General features: G+C 40.4%; 1 protein-coding gene across 5 annotated transcripts in view; it reads left to right on the top strand.

Moving 5' to 3' along the window:
- The window catches only part of ANK2 (ankyrin 2), a 682,786-nt gene that overhangs the window by 94,278 nt on the left and 575,321 nt on the right, over positions 1–13,187 (top strand). For 3 of the 5 annotated variants that reach the window (XM_045469715.1, XM_045469646.1, XM_045469626.1), the window contains exon 1: positions 8,570–8,729. The exons of 1 other annotated variant lie outside the window; for it this stretch is intronic. The gene's annotated coding sequence lies outside the window, so the exon portion shown is untranslated. Of the gene's footprint in view, positions 1–8,569; positions 8,730–13,187 lie in introns of those variants that run through there. One more of the 5 variants, XM_045469929.1, reaches the window with a different exon arrangement.

The raw sequence follows: 13,187 nt of genomic DNA, 5'->3' as shown, positions 1-13,187 counted from the left end.
GGAGTGCAGATATCTCTTTGAGGCACTGATTTCATTTTCTTAAGATACCCAGAAGTGAGATTGCAGGATCATATGATTGTTCTATTTTTAGTTTTTTGAGGAACCTCCATACTGTTTTCTATAATGGATGAACCAGTTTACATTCCTACCAACAGTGTACAAGAATTTCCTTTTCTCTACATCCTTGCCAATACTTTCTATCTCTTAAGAAAATATTTTTAATGTTTATTTAGTTTCAAGAGAAAGGGAGAGTGAGAGCGGGAGCAGGGGAGGGGCAGAGAGAGAGAGGGAGACATAGAATCCGAACTCTGAGCACCAAGCTGTCAGCACAGATCCCAACGTGGGGCTCGAACTCACGAACCATGAGAGCATGACCTGAGCTGAAGTCAGACACTTAACTGCCCAGGTGCCCCCCAAAAAGGTGAGTTTATTAAAGCAGAGGGAGGGGAGAGAGAGAGAGAGAGAGAGAGAGAGAGAGAGAGAGAGAGAGAGAATCTTAAACAGGCTCTATGTCCAGCATGGAGCTTGATGCAGGACTCAATCCCATGACCTGAGATCATGACCTGAGCCGAAACCAAGAGTCAGATACTTAACTGACTGAACCACCCAGGTGCTGCTGTGTAGTGTGAACATTTTAACAATATTAATTCTTACAGTTCATGAGTATGGAACATCTTTCCATTTAATTGTGTTCTTTTCAATTTCTGCCATCAGCGTATCATAGTTTTCAGTGTACAGGTGTTTTACTTCCTTGGTTAAATTTATTCCCAGGTATTTTTTTGATGCAATTGTAAGTGGGGTGGTTTTCTATCAGCAGTTGCAAAAATTTAGGGCTCCAGACAAGTAGACAAGCTCCTTTCTAGAAGATACCAGCCAGCTGTACTGAGGCAGATGGATGACGCGTAGATGGCCTCCCTTGGCTTACATTGCTGTCGTTCCCTGAGAGCACTTCGGTAGCCTCTAGATGGTGCCCAACCTGAAGGCTGCCCCTGGGGCCTACGCTCCAGGACTAGCACGCAGGCCTCTTTCAGAGAAAGGCTAGGGGTGTGTTTTAGCATGCTGTCCGTGCAGTGCCCTGGAGGTGGTAGCCTGCCAAGAACTGTTTTTCTAATTGTCAGTCTCATGGGACTCAGGAATGCAGCTCCCTCCCCCTCCTCCACTGGCCACTAGAGCCAGGCAATCAAGAGGTCACCCTTCTGGAGCAGCCGACAAAACCAGGCACCAGTCGTAAAAATGGTCAGCAGACACATATCACAGCTCCCCTCCAAGAGGCGCTGGTTCTCTGGAGCACGGCAGAAGGAGAGTGTGAGGATAATGCCTGTGCTCTGAAGTCCCAGGAGAGGTTTATGGTCAGCCTTTAGATGTGTGTTTAATTAGAAGCCTGTCTCTCAGGCTGCAGCTCTGAGGAGAAGCTAATAGGTCTCTTTCGCAGAAACATCCAGCACCTGGGTCTGTTGTCTCTTGCTGAGCCCTGGGGGTGGTAGCTGTTTGAGTCCTTTCTCCATTGGTTGTAGGTCTGTGGGACCTGCGAATATAACCCTTGCTGGTCACTGGGACTGGGTGATGTAGAGGAGTCCCCTAAAAGCAACACCAATAATCGTGAAACCACAAAGGTATAAGATCTATTCTGGAAGACACTAGTGAGGTGGAGTGAGGCAGAGGGAGCATTGCAAAGACTGTCTTCATCAGCCTCTGTACCGTAAGCTGCTATGAATGTGCGGAACAAGAAGCCTGCCCCTCAGGTAAAAACTCTTGGACAAGAGATAGGCCTTTTTCACAGAAAGTCCAGGGGTATGTTTCGGTCTGCTATCTGTGCAGTGCCTTAGGGGTGGTAGTCTGTCAAGAAATGTCTTGGGTGGCTCAGTAGGTTAAGCGTTTGACTTTAGCTCAGGTCATGATCTCATGGTTTGTGAGTTCAAGCCCCACATCAGTCTCTGTGCTGACAGCTGGGAGCCTGAGCCTGCTTTGGATTCTGTATCTCCTTCTCTCTCTGCCCTGCCCCTGTTCGTGCACACACACTCAAAAATAAATAAACATAAAAAAAAAAAAAAGAAATGTCTCTTAGATTGTGACAGTCCCATGGGACCCAAGAATGTAAGTCTTTCTGGCTTCTGGAGCCAGATCCTCAAGGGGGCATTCCCTGGGTGGCAGCAGCAAAAACTGGGTCACAAGATGTAGAAACTGGAGCACCATAAATATGTAGAAGCTACCCTCTGGGAGATACCGGTGCTCTGCAGTACAAGAGAGGGAGTGTGTAAAGATGACACTGGCTGGATTGAAGCAGAGGAAGAATGGCAAAGATGGCACCCACCAATAAAAGGAAAAAGAAAAAGAAAGGAAATAAAAAGAAAAAGAGAAAAAGGAATAGGGGAAATAAAAAGAAAAAGGAAAGTGGGTGGAGAAAAAGGCCCTTTCTGGTGTTAGCAAGGCAAAGAGTGAGTGTCCAAGATGGTGCCTGCTGGCTAGAGCATAAAGATGGTACCCGTGGGAAAGGGAGAAAAAAAAAAAAAGGATGGTACCTACTGGTTTTAAAAGTGCAGTGTAAGAGCAGTAACAGCCTGCTACCCCCAGAGAATATCTTAGCTGGCCCCTGTCCCTCAGACCAATACTTTAAAATTAGGAATGAGTTTCTTTCACATAAAGTCTGGGCATTTTTCAAAGGGCTGTTTCTTGGCCCTGGAGTGGGTGAGTCTGCACACAGGCCCTTTAAGAGTATTCCTCAGTTTGGCACAGACAGACCCAGGATCTTGTGGGCATAAGTCCCATTGACCTTCAAAGCCAAGTGTTTTGGGGGCTCATCTCTCAGGTGCTGGTCTTAAAAGTTGGGGTGTCTAATGTAGGGTAAAACCCTTCACTCTTTAGATAGAAGCTCCTGGTTTGAGTTCCCTCCTGACTGTGGGTTGTCTAACCAGGAGGTAGGATTTATAGCACTATTGCGTCTTAGACTTTCTTCCTTGTTGTGCTTTCCCTCTCATTTGCCTGATGTGAAGGCACTGTTTATCAGTTTTTTAGTCCTTTTTTTTTTCCCCAGAGAAAATTGTTCCATATATAGCTGTAGATTTGGTGAGTCTGCAAGAGGGGGTGAGTTCAGTATCTTCCTATCTTGCCATCTTGAACCAGAACCTCATTATAATTTCTTGTTGAAGAGACTGGGTCAATTTTCTGGTAGAATTCTACCTTCTGGATTTATATGATTGTTTACTTACATTGAAATTCTGGTTTACTTTCCATTGTATTTCCTGTAAACTGGACTTTTTTTTTTAAAGTTTATTTATTTTGAGAGGGAGCAAGAGAGCGAGCAGGGGAGAGGCAGAGAGAGAGAGAGAGAGAGAGAGAGACAGAGAGAGACAGAGAGAGAGAGACAGAGAGAGAGAGAATCCCAAGCAGACTCTACACTGTCAGCACAGAGCCAGATGTAGGGCTCAAACTCACAAACCATTAGATCACAACCTAAGTGGGAGTTAGACACTTAACCGACTGAGCTACTCAGGCACCCCATGGACATTTCTATCTAAAGTTGTGACTACAGTCAGGTGTCAGGTAAAACATTCTTGTCAAGACTATTTCATGAGTGATGCTGTGAACGTTATATTGTGCCATATCAGGAGTTGCATACTACCTACTTGTCTTTATGTTAACCTCCGTCATTAGATTCATTGTTACTGTGAAAAATGCCGCATCACTCCATTGGGAAGTTATGAGTTTTCCCCTTGAGACAAGTAAATATTCTGTGTGGAGACAACCTGGCAGCAGATTGTTATCCAGTCTTTGTCAACCTTATATTCAATTTTTTTTTTAAGTAATGTCTAGGCCCAATCTGGGGCCTCAACTCATGGCCTCAAGATAGAGTCACATGTTCTACTGACTGAATCAGCCAGGCGCCCCATACACAATGCTTTTAGCACCCGTTGCTGACTCCTCCCTGAACCAGTTATTCCATTACAGATTGCAAAATGCTGATTTTTCCAATTCTGTCAATCCTTTTTCATTCATTAAGATTCTTCTATCAAGAAGAGCTTCTTCTCATCAACTGAAGCCAACTGTTCCTCTGATATAGAGTTTCATGTGGTAAAGAAATAGTACTTAAAATCTCTCTACAAATTTTCAAGTCAGAGAGCTGGTATGATGAATTGAACTTCTTCTCAATTAGTGGCAAATATGTTCTTTTTTATTTTTGTGTTAAAGTATCATTAGGATTTTTATATATTCAAGTGGATTAATCATTATTTATTATTCTTTAGTATTCTTTATGAATCTGTCACAGACTGTATTCACCTAAGAATGCTATACCAATATATTTGGTCCTACATGTTGTTGTTGTTGTTGTTGTTGTTCTTCTTCTTCTTCTTCTTCTTCTTTTTTTAAATGTTTATTTTATTTATTTATTCTTCTTTAAATTTTTTTTAACATTTATTTATTTTTGAGAGACAGAAACAGAGCATGAGCGGGGGAGGGGCAGAGAGAGAGGGAGACACAGAATCCAAAGCAGGTTCCAGGCTCCGTGCTGACAGCTCAGAGTCCCGACGTGGGGCTCAAACTCACGAATTGTGAGATCATGACCTGAGTTGAAGTCGGACGCTTAACCGACTGAGCCACCCAGGAGCCCCTATTTTATTTATTTTTGAGAGAGAGTGAGCACGTGCAGGGGAGTGGCAGAGAGGGAGAGAGGGAGAGAGAGAATCCCAAGTAGGCTCCGTGCTGTCAGTGCAGAGCCCCATGCAGGGCTCAAACTCACAAAGCACGAAATCATGACCTGAGCCGAAACCAAGAGTCAGATGCTCAACCGACTGAGCCACCCAGGCTCCCCCCACATGTTCTTCCTATAAAGTGATATTGACATTTCTCCATTGCTTCTGCCCAGCCCTCTCTAGGGATATGTGCTTTCAGTGAAATCCAACCACCCTGAAGCCCCCACACCAAAGAAGAGAAAGCATATGGAGAGACAACATAGAGATATAGGAGATGACCAGAGAGTCCTGATTGTTTCATCCCTTAGTTGTTCCAGGCCAGGCAACAAACATGTGAATGGATGGGTGAGCCTTCAGATTTCAGCCTTTAGCTTTTGAGACGATCAGTTGATGTGAGTGGAGTGGACACCAGTTGACCCACTGAACTCTGCCCACACTGAAAATTTGAGAGAACATGTATGTTGTTTTAAGTAAAGTTTGGTGTAGCTTTTTGTGTAGCCACAGTAGCTAGATGAAGTTGGCCTGTAGGAGCCTCCCCAAATTGATTCCTACATTTTTTGACATGATGTTTATGCTCTTCTATAGTTTCTTTACTTCTGGCATAAAATAATGTCTTAAGCTCATGTTACACATGTTCTGCCTCAGATCTGAAATCAGCCTTTTCTCCAAAGAGTCTTGGAGAAGACTTTTAGTGGGAAAAGGTATTGAGGGTTCAAAATGTGAGCATTAAGAGAGTTTTCAAAGAAGCAAATTTCAATAGAAAAATTACAAATTTGATGATAATAAAACATTTCAACATGTTTCCTGAAAGCAGAATTGAAAGACAAACTATGACGGTCAACAGAATGGACAAGAAAAGTAATAAAATTCTAACAAAAGTAAAAACAACATGTATAGTGTTGTCTCGCTGGCTCATTTGGTAGAGCATGTGACTCTTGATCTCAGGCTTATGAGTTCACGCCTCATGTTAGGTTTAGAGATTACTTAAAAACAAAAGCAAAAACAAACAAGAAACATGAATAAGCCATTCTCAAAAGGTGGAATACCTATGGATAGTAAATACTGAATCATGTTCAACTTCCTTTTACTAAAAAAAATTGAATATATACTATTTTTTCTTGATCAAATTAGATTTTCCTTAGAAGAAATAAGCTTCAACATGAATGTAGTAAAAATGTAGAAAAAATGTGATCTTGTACACATTGGTAGAAATGACACTTGATATTTGGCTTTCTGCTAAGTAATTGGGTAATATGAATTATGCTACAATATTAAAAAGTTGCAACCATTCTTACTAGTTAGGATAGAGCCTATGATACTGTGACAAAGAGGTATCAAATGAGGTCTCTTGAAATTAAAAAAAAAAAATTCTCTCCTGCAACAGGTTGAGAGTGAGTAGTCCAGGTTGGAAGGGCAGCTCTGCTTTCTGTGGTCATTTAGGTACCTGGTTCTCTTCATTCCCTTGTTCTGTCGTTTCCTAAGTGTTAAAGCTGTGTGGTTCAAACTAGGTCACAGGCAAGTCCGGGTTCCAGGTTGTATGAAGAGGAGAGAAAGAAGTCCAGGACAGGCACTATTCTCTTAAGGAAGAGAGGCAGAATTCTGCTAACAAGGCCCCACTTAGTTGGAAAGGAGCTGGGAGCTGCGGTGTTTAGACAGGAACTGTTTATCTAGCTTGAACCCTGTCACTTCGGAACAGACCACATCCTTTGATTCAATAATTTCCATTTCTGCTAATCTATTTTAATGAAATAAATCAATTACAGAAAATGTGTTAACTGCTTAACAATTACTCCGCCAAGGAGAATAATGTTCAGTTACGTACTCGAGAGGAAAATCACTTGAGAAACGTCTTATACATATTATTGGAGCATTTTAGAGGCCATAGCAAGGAATTAAACGAGGTGGAAAACAGTGGAGGGTTTTGAGTAAACGAGTGATTCAGCTTAAGAATATTTTGCTTGCTGTTTGGAGGACAGAGTGGAAGCAGTTGCCAGAATCTAGGAGACACATGACGATGGTAGTTTGAACTAGGGTTTTAGCAGTGTTAGTGATAGTCAATCGAATATTAAACTTTTATTAGCTGTGTAGATTTTGGAAGGAGCATTTTGTCTGTGAGGCCAAATTTCACACTTTAGTTTGCCCATGTAATTAGAGATAGTGGTAAAAGATCACTAGGTATAGACACATATCTAGAGTGTTATTTGTTTATATCTTAGTTTATTAATATGCTCTTTCCCACAGAATAATAACAAAATAATGATAAACAAGGTTTTCATTATTTTGTCTTTGTTCCTTACATTTAAAGTGGATTTCAATATTTTTGTATGTATTTACTAAAGCTACAACATCAATATTTAAACAGTATCTACATATCCTCTTTGTTATGGGGATAATTGAAGAATCTATTAAGCTATATGATTATTAATATAATAACCTATTTGTCACTATATATATATATATACACATGTACACATATATGTATATATATATACATGTACACATATGTGTGTGTGTGTATATATATATATATATAATATTTAAATCTTCTGCTTGTTTTGTATCAAGTTTTCGATATTTTCTCCTGAGAAGGTGACCAGGTTGCTTGTGACTATGGAATTCAATATGTGATTCCATGAGGCAGCTAATTTCCATTTGATTTCTATTGGGAATAAGCCATATAAACAATACAACTGTTTGAGTCAATTAATTTATTCTCACTACTTGTTGAACACCTATGACGTTTAACACCTATTTACACTGTGTCACTGTAAATAATACCAAGGTGCATGTAGAGACCTCCTGTTTCTACATAAATATCTGAAATACAGTTGATAAACCAAATTCACAGGAAGTAATACAGTTAAATTAGACAAAGAAAGTGAATTCTCCTCTTGACCAGGGAAGAAGTATGCTTCTGGTTACTGCTGCCTTACTTGGCTATGATTTTGCTTCATAAAAGCTTAATAATTGTTGTTATTTTTACCTTAAATGTTACATTTATTGCCATTTATTATAATGAAACTGAGATGAAACATAGTTTTATTACTAGCCTTCAGATTCAGTATTAGAGACAAAACATGTTATAAGGAGCCTTGAGAGAGCCATTATTTCTTTGATTTATCACAGAAATAGAATTAGAAACCCTGTGCCAAATAAAAAGAAATCTTATTTGAAGATTCAAATACCCTGCCCCTAAATCTTCTAACCCCCTTTGTAGTAGGTGCTTAGTAGGTGATCAATAAATGGTTATTGAATGAATGAATGCAAGCATGAATCGATGATTTTGAATTTCTACTTACCTAAGTCTGTAAGTCTATTTCTGTTGGATTGTATGTGAGGAATTATTGCACATGGCACTGAATCTAGTGGTTACCTCCCTGAGAAATTCCATGAAAGAAAACCAGTAGTGACTAGCTTAAATAAAATTCACACACAACCCACCAATATTTTAGGACACGTACACATATATATCTACTGAAAGGGGGGGGGAGGTGGTAGTGATTTGCAGATGAAATTACTCCCATGGTTCTTGGCATCTTGGTGGTAGCTCATTTTTCACCTTCTCTGAACTAGGTGTGGAACTTCAGTTACTTCCCATATATCTGCTAAGTTCTGGCTGCAAACACATCTCAGTGCTTTTCTTGCTTATTTCTTCCTTGTGTTAGAAACAGAAGGAATCAGGCAAAAAAAAATTTTTTTTGTGAGAAAACAATTCCTTACTCTGTACCACCTGCTTAAATGTAAGCCAAAGGCACCCAAATGATGCAGCCCACGAGTGTAGAAGAGGCTGGCGGACGGCTGTCACGTCTGGCTGATCTGATGTCAGAGCGGATCATGTGGTGCTCCGTGGGCCGCTGGGACTGGCCCGCCGAAAGCACATGGATTACCGTCTGAGGCTGTAATGGGAAAGTCGGCTCCGGGGCTGCTGTCTCATAGACACCAGCCTGCAGGGAAGCTGGGGGCTCTCCGGTTTGCCCTGCTCCGGGGCCCCTCCTGCTGTGTGACTCACAGTTACATTGCACAGAGAAGCTCCTGCTCCCAGTAAGTACTTAAAGAAGGTTTTTATTCAGAGCATTCTGGAAGCGGGGAGGAAGTGTTGGTGTTGATGGGGGTTACTGGAAGCCCTTTGTAGAACACTCTCCCAGGATCTGGGCTGGGCAGAGCGCCTTTCCATGCCATCCTGGAGTTGATAGGCAGCGCTGATGTGCAGATGTCCCCCAGCCCTGATTTCGGTTTGTTCTCCACGGTGATGTGTTTTTCTGAATTGCATTTTCTATTTTTGTAATTGTGGGGTAGATTTGTTAGATGTGGTTCGATTGAATTGATTTCAGATTCTCACACCCCTGAGTGGTCCTGGTGTTCTCTGTATGGTAAACAGGGAGAGGGGAAAGAGGGTGGTGTCTCTCTTGGTCAGAAGCACTGTTTATGTTAAGATACTGGCTGTGTCTGTGCCGGAGAAATATTTAGTGGTTGCCCCCTCTTTTTTGGCTTTGGGTAAGTAGGTGATGGGAAAGAAAGCAGGGTGAACCAGCAGTGAGGAGCATATAGATTTGAGGAATTACTGGTAAACTGAAATGCTGTTAGTATATTGCTTTTTAATGGTCAATTTTATGTGAGGTAGTGTCAGCTGGCAGCACAGGTGCCAGTAATGGAAGAATGATGGAGTTCTCTCTCCCTTTTCCCAGCAAGCAAATTGTTTTTACTGCTTGCAAAGCCCCGTTAAAGAGTGGTGAGAAGTGCAAGCAGGGCAGATTTCTAAGCACTGTTTTTTGTTGTTTTGCTGGTAACAAGCATCACATTCCCACACTCATGGATCAGGAGAGATCCTTACCTCTGTAATGTTTAGGTGTGGCCTTTTTGGAGAGCAAGGGAATACACTCAGTAACATCTTATTGTTCCTTCTGGGCATGTAACACTGAATTTGTTTTAGAGACTGAAAATAAGTCTCTTGCAAGGGGCTACAAAAGGAAACTTAGGGGAAGAGATTGTTTATTTGCCTGGGCGCTTTTCTATGAACACTTGACAGAGTTTTAGGTCAAGGTGTGGGATGTCCACTTGAAAGACATAAATAATTATTTAGGCTATGTCTTTAAGCATTGGGAAATATTTATTCTTTTTGTTTGTTTGTTTGTTTGTTTGGGTTTTAGGAATAACCCTAGTCTTTTCTTTGAGTCTCTGCATTAACTGTAGGTGTTGGGGTCAAAGCCTGATTCTAGAAACCTTTAGGTATCGAAGAAACTTTTGGGTGGGAAAGACAGTGGGATGGGAGCAAAGCAAGTATGCTTAGATGCGATCCATTCTTTTTTGTAGGCTTTTGCAATAGATGATTTAAGTCACAGAACATCAAACAACAGACGAGAGCTTGCCCCACCCATAGTGTTGTGAACATGGATTATTCATTCACTTGCCATTTTATTCCAATGAACTGCATAAGCACTAAGTGCAGAGAGGGTTCTAATTCATCGTTTGAGCCCCGTGGAAGCAGAGTACAAGCCAAATAAAATGAAGCTGTAGAAAAATGAAGCTTCTCTCTTTCCTGCCCCACCCCATCTTGTTCTCCCTCCATATTGTTGAGTGAAGCTAGATTTATTCTGGAAAGGGTCCTTATTACTGCTTGTAATTTCGTTAGCCATTTCAGAAGAGGGGACAAAGGGCATAGGATATGCAGCTGGTACTTGCTGGAGGAGAGTAGGTGAGCATAGTGTGAGAAATGTTTTCAGAGGTACTCTTACTGACCCAGCCCTAGACCACACCCCCTTTTTTGGCTAGCTGCCAAATACTGTATCTCTGTCTAGGGAAGCCCGATGAACTGATGCCCATGCTTTGGCCCATCGATTCTTTGGTGATAAAACTGAGGAGCCCTCATCTCTGCAAGGACACACCAACCTGCTTCTCAGGGTAGAGATGCCAGTTTATGGGTGTTTTAGAATTTCTTTTCTTCAAAAATTAATATACTCTTATGAAAAGAAATGGAAGAAAATGACTCATTTCCCTATCTCACTCACAAAAGCTTTGCTTAATGCTTCTGTTTCCTTGTCTTCATTGTCATTTTTGGCAGACTGTGATTAATGCACAGGGGCTATCTACACCCCAGATTTCTACTTTTCAGGGAAGGCATATGCAGTTAGGGACTTAGAAGTAGAACAGACCCTCAGGACTGACAGTCCATCTGCTTATTTTACAGGGGGCAAAGTGGCCCGAGTCATACATGTGATGAGTGACAGAATCAGGACCAGAACCCCGCTCTCCTGACTCAGTGTACCTTTCACAATCACCTAACTTAAGGAGAAAGCATTTTTCTATAATTTTTTTTTCCAATTTTAGGTGATTTTTCATTTTATTTAGCTGTGGTACTACTAGTAAAATCACTACAATTTTGCATTTCTTTCCTAAGAATATCTTGGAATATGTTGGAATGTCCTTTGAAAGAAAATTAAGTTTTATTTTGTTAGGGGAGTAGCATGCTCTTTGTGGGTCATGTGATGAGATCTCAAATACCTGATTATTAGTTTTCCAATCTTGCCTTACTGGGAATGTGGACCACCTTAATTAGTAAAGTGATCATTATTCAATCATTGTTCAATTATGGCAAACAAATACCACAGTAGCATTGAGAAGCTTCTTCCCATTTGGGTAGTTTTCTTTTTCTTTTATTCTTTTCTTTTTATTTTTTTATAAGATTTTGTTTTCAAGTAATCTCTACATCCAACCTGGGGCTTGAATTTACAACCCTGAGATTAAGAGTGGCATACTCTACCTACTGAGCCAGCCAGGTACCCCTGGGTCATTGTCTGAGTCATATTAATATTCTTTCTTTACATAGGCCCTATTCATGGGGACATATTTAAATCATTTAAGAGATATTTAGGGCTGCCTAGGTGGCTCAGTTGGTTAAGCATCCGACTCTTGATTTCAGCTCAGGTCATGATCTCATGGTTTGTGAGATTGAGCCCTGCATCAGGCTCCATGCTGGCAACACAGAGTCTGCTTGGGATTCTGTCTCTTCCTCTCTCTCTGCCCCGCCCCAGCTCACTCTCTTTCTCTCTCTGAAAATAGATAAATAAACTTAAAAAAAAAAACATTTAAGAGGTCTTTAAAATAAATTTTCAGCTTAACTTACCCTCTTTAGATTGCTGCTAGACATAAAAGAGATTAAAAAATGCTTATTGATTGAATGATAGAATATACAGGGCATTACAATGCCTGCTGATGAGTGTATTGAGATTTAAAAGGTAACACAATGTTATGCTTTCCTATAATGGAATTAGAATATCCATCTGTTAATTATTCAGTCTAATTTTGGTCAGGGTGAGATTCACATATTTGTTTGAAATCAAAATAAGTAAGAATAAATGTCACATGTAATTCATGCTATTTGTAAAAGCAAGAAACATAATTAATTAGATAGGGTGTTGTTTAATTACATTTTTTAGAAACCTTGCCTATAATACAGAGGATCTCTGATTATATCCTTAATGTGTAATAATCAGTTTCTACTGGTCTAGTGAGGGCATCTTTTCAATCTAGACATTATACTATAGTGATATATTGGAAGAAATTAGTTCTGGTGGCTTTGAGTGGTTTCAACAAGAATAATTGGAACACTGTTCCAAAGAGCCTGCACTCTCTAGCTCCGAAACAAATGGCTGCATGTGTGACATTTCTAAATGGTGACATCTTCAAGGAGCCCTCTAGCTGATTTCTTATTTTAAGTTTCAGGTTATGGTGGGCAAAAAGAAAACAGAAAAGAGAAATTGTTAATATTTCTAATATGGAGAGACAAGGGCTTCAATGAAAGGTATTACTTATTTAAAAAAGATATAACTAAGAGGAAATGCAAAAACAATGGCCAGAGGAGCCTCAATACAGTGAATGGCTGCTGTCCGTGTTGTAAATTTCACTCTTTAAGGCCTTGGATGCCTTTAACTGGTTCCATTTAGGCAGAAAGCACAAGCGAATATCTCTTGTTGTAAACAAAGCAACAGATTTAAGTTAATGCTAATGTGTTCACGGCCAGAGCCAAAAGCTTTTCAGGGTTATTATAACACACTGGGCTCTTAGCCCATCCATCTAAATGTCTAAAGTAGACTAAAGTTATGGATCAGCCCATTGTATACACCATCCCACATGAGAGCCAGATGCTACTGTTTACTGTGCTAGTAACTTTGCCAGCTTCAATGTGAAATCTGAGATTACTGTTTGGGGTCAATGGAAGTTATAGATTGATCTCTTTGATCATGAATTTAAGCTCCTACACTCCAGTCTGTTTTGATTAATGCTGATTTTTTAGAACGATCTCTTAAAGTTAATTTACACCCAACTGTCTAAATTGTTTAGATGGAGGGCTTCCTCATGAAAACTGTGTTTATTTATTATCTTTTGGGTCTTTGGGTTTGATGTAGGTCTTCAGCATATTTTTTGTCCTTTGTCTTGTGCATGGAAAAGAAGTTACGAAGATCTATTGCACAGCACTACACTTGAAAAGAGCACTACAACACA

The sequence above is a fragment of the Leopardus geoffroyi genome, chromosome B1 (genome assembly GCF_018350155.1).
Source record: "Leopardus geoffroyi isolate Oge1 chromosome B1, O.geoffroyi_Oge1_pat1.0, whole genome shotgun sequence".
In the NCBI taxonomy this organism is placed as follows: domain Eukaryota; kingdom Metazoa; phylum Chordata; class Mammalia; order Carnivora; family Felidae; genus Leopardus; species Leopardus geoffroyi.
The sequence above is the reverse complement of the archived record's forward strand: the minus strand, read 5'-3'. Positions and strand labels throughout refer to the sequence as shown.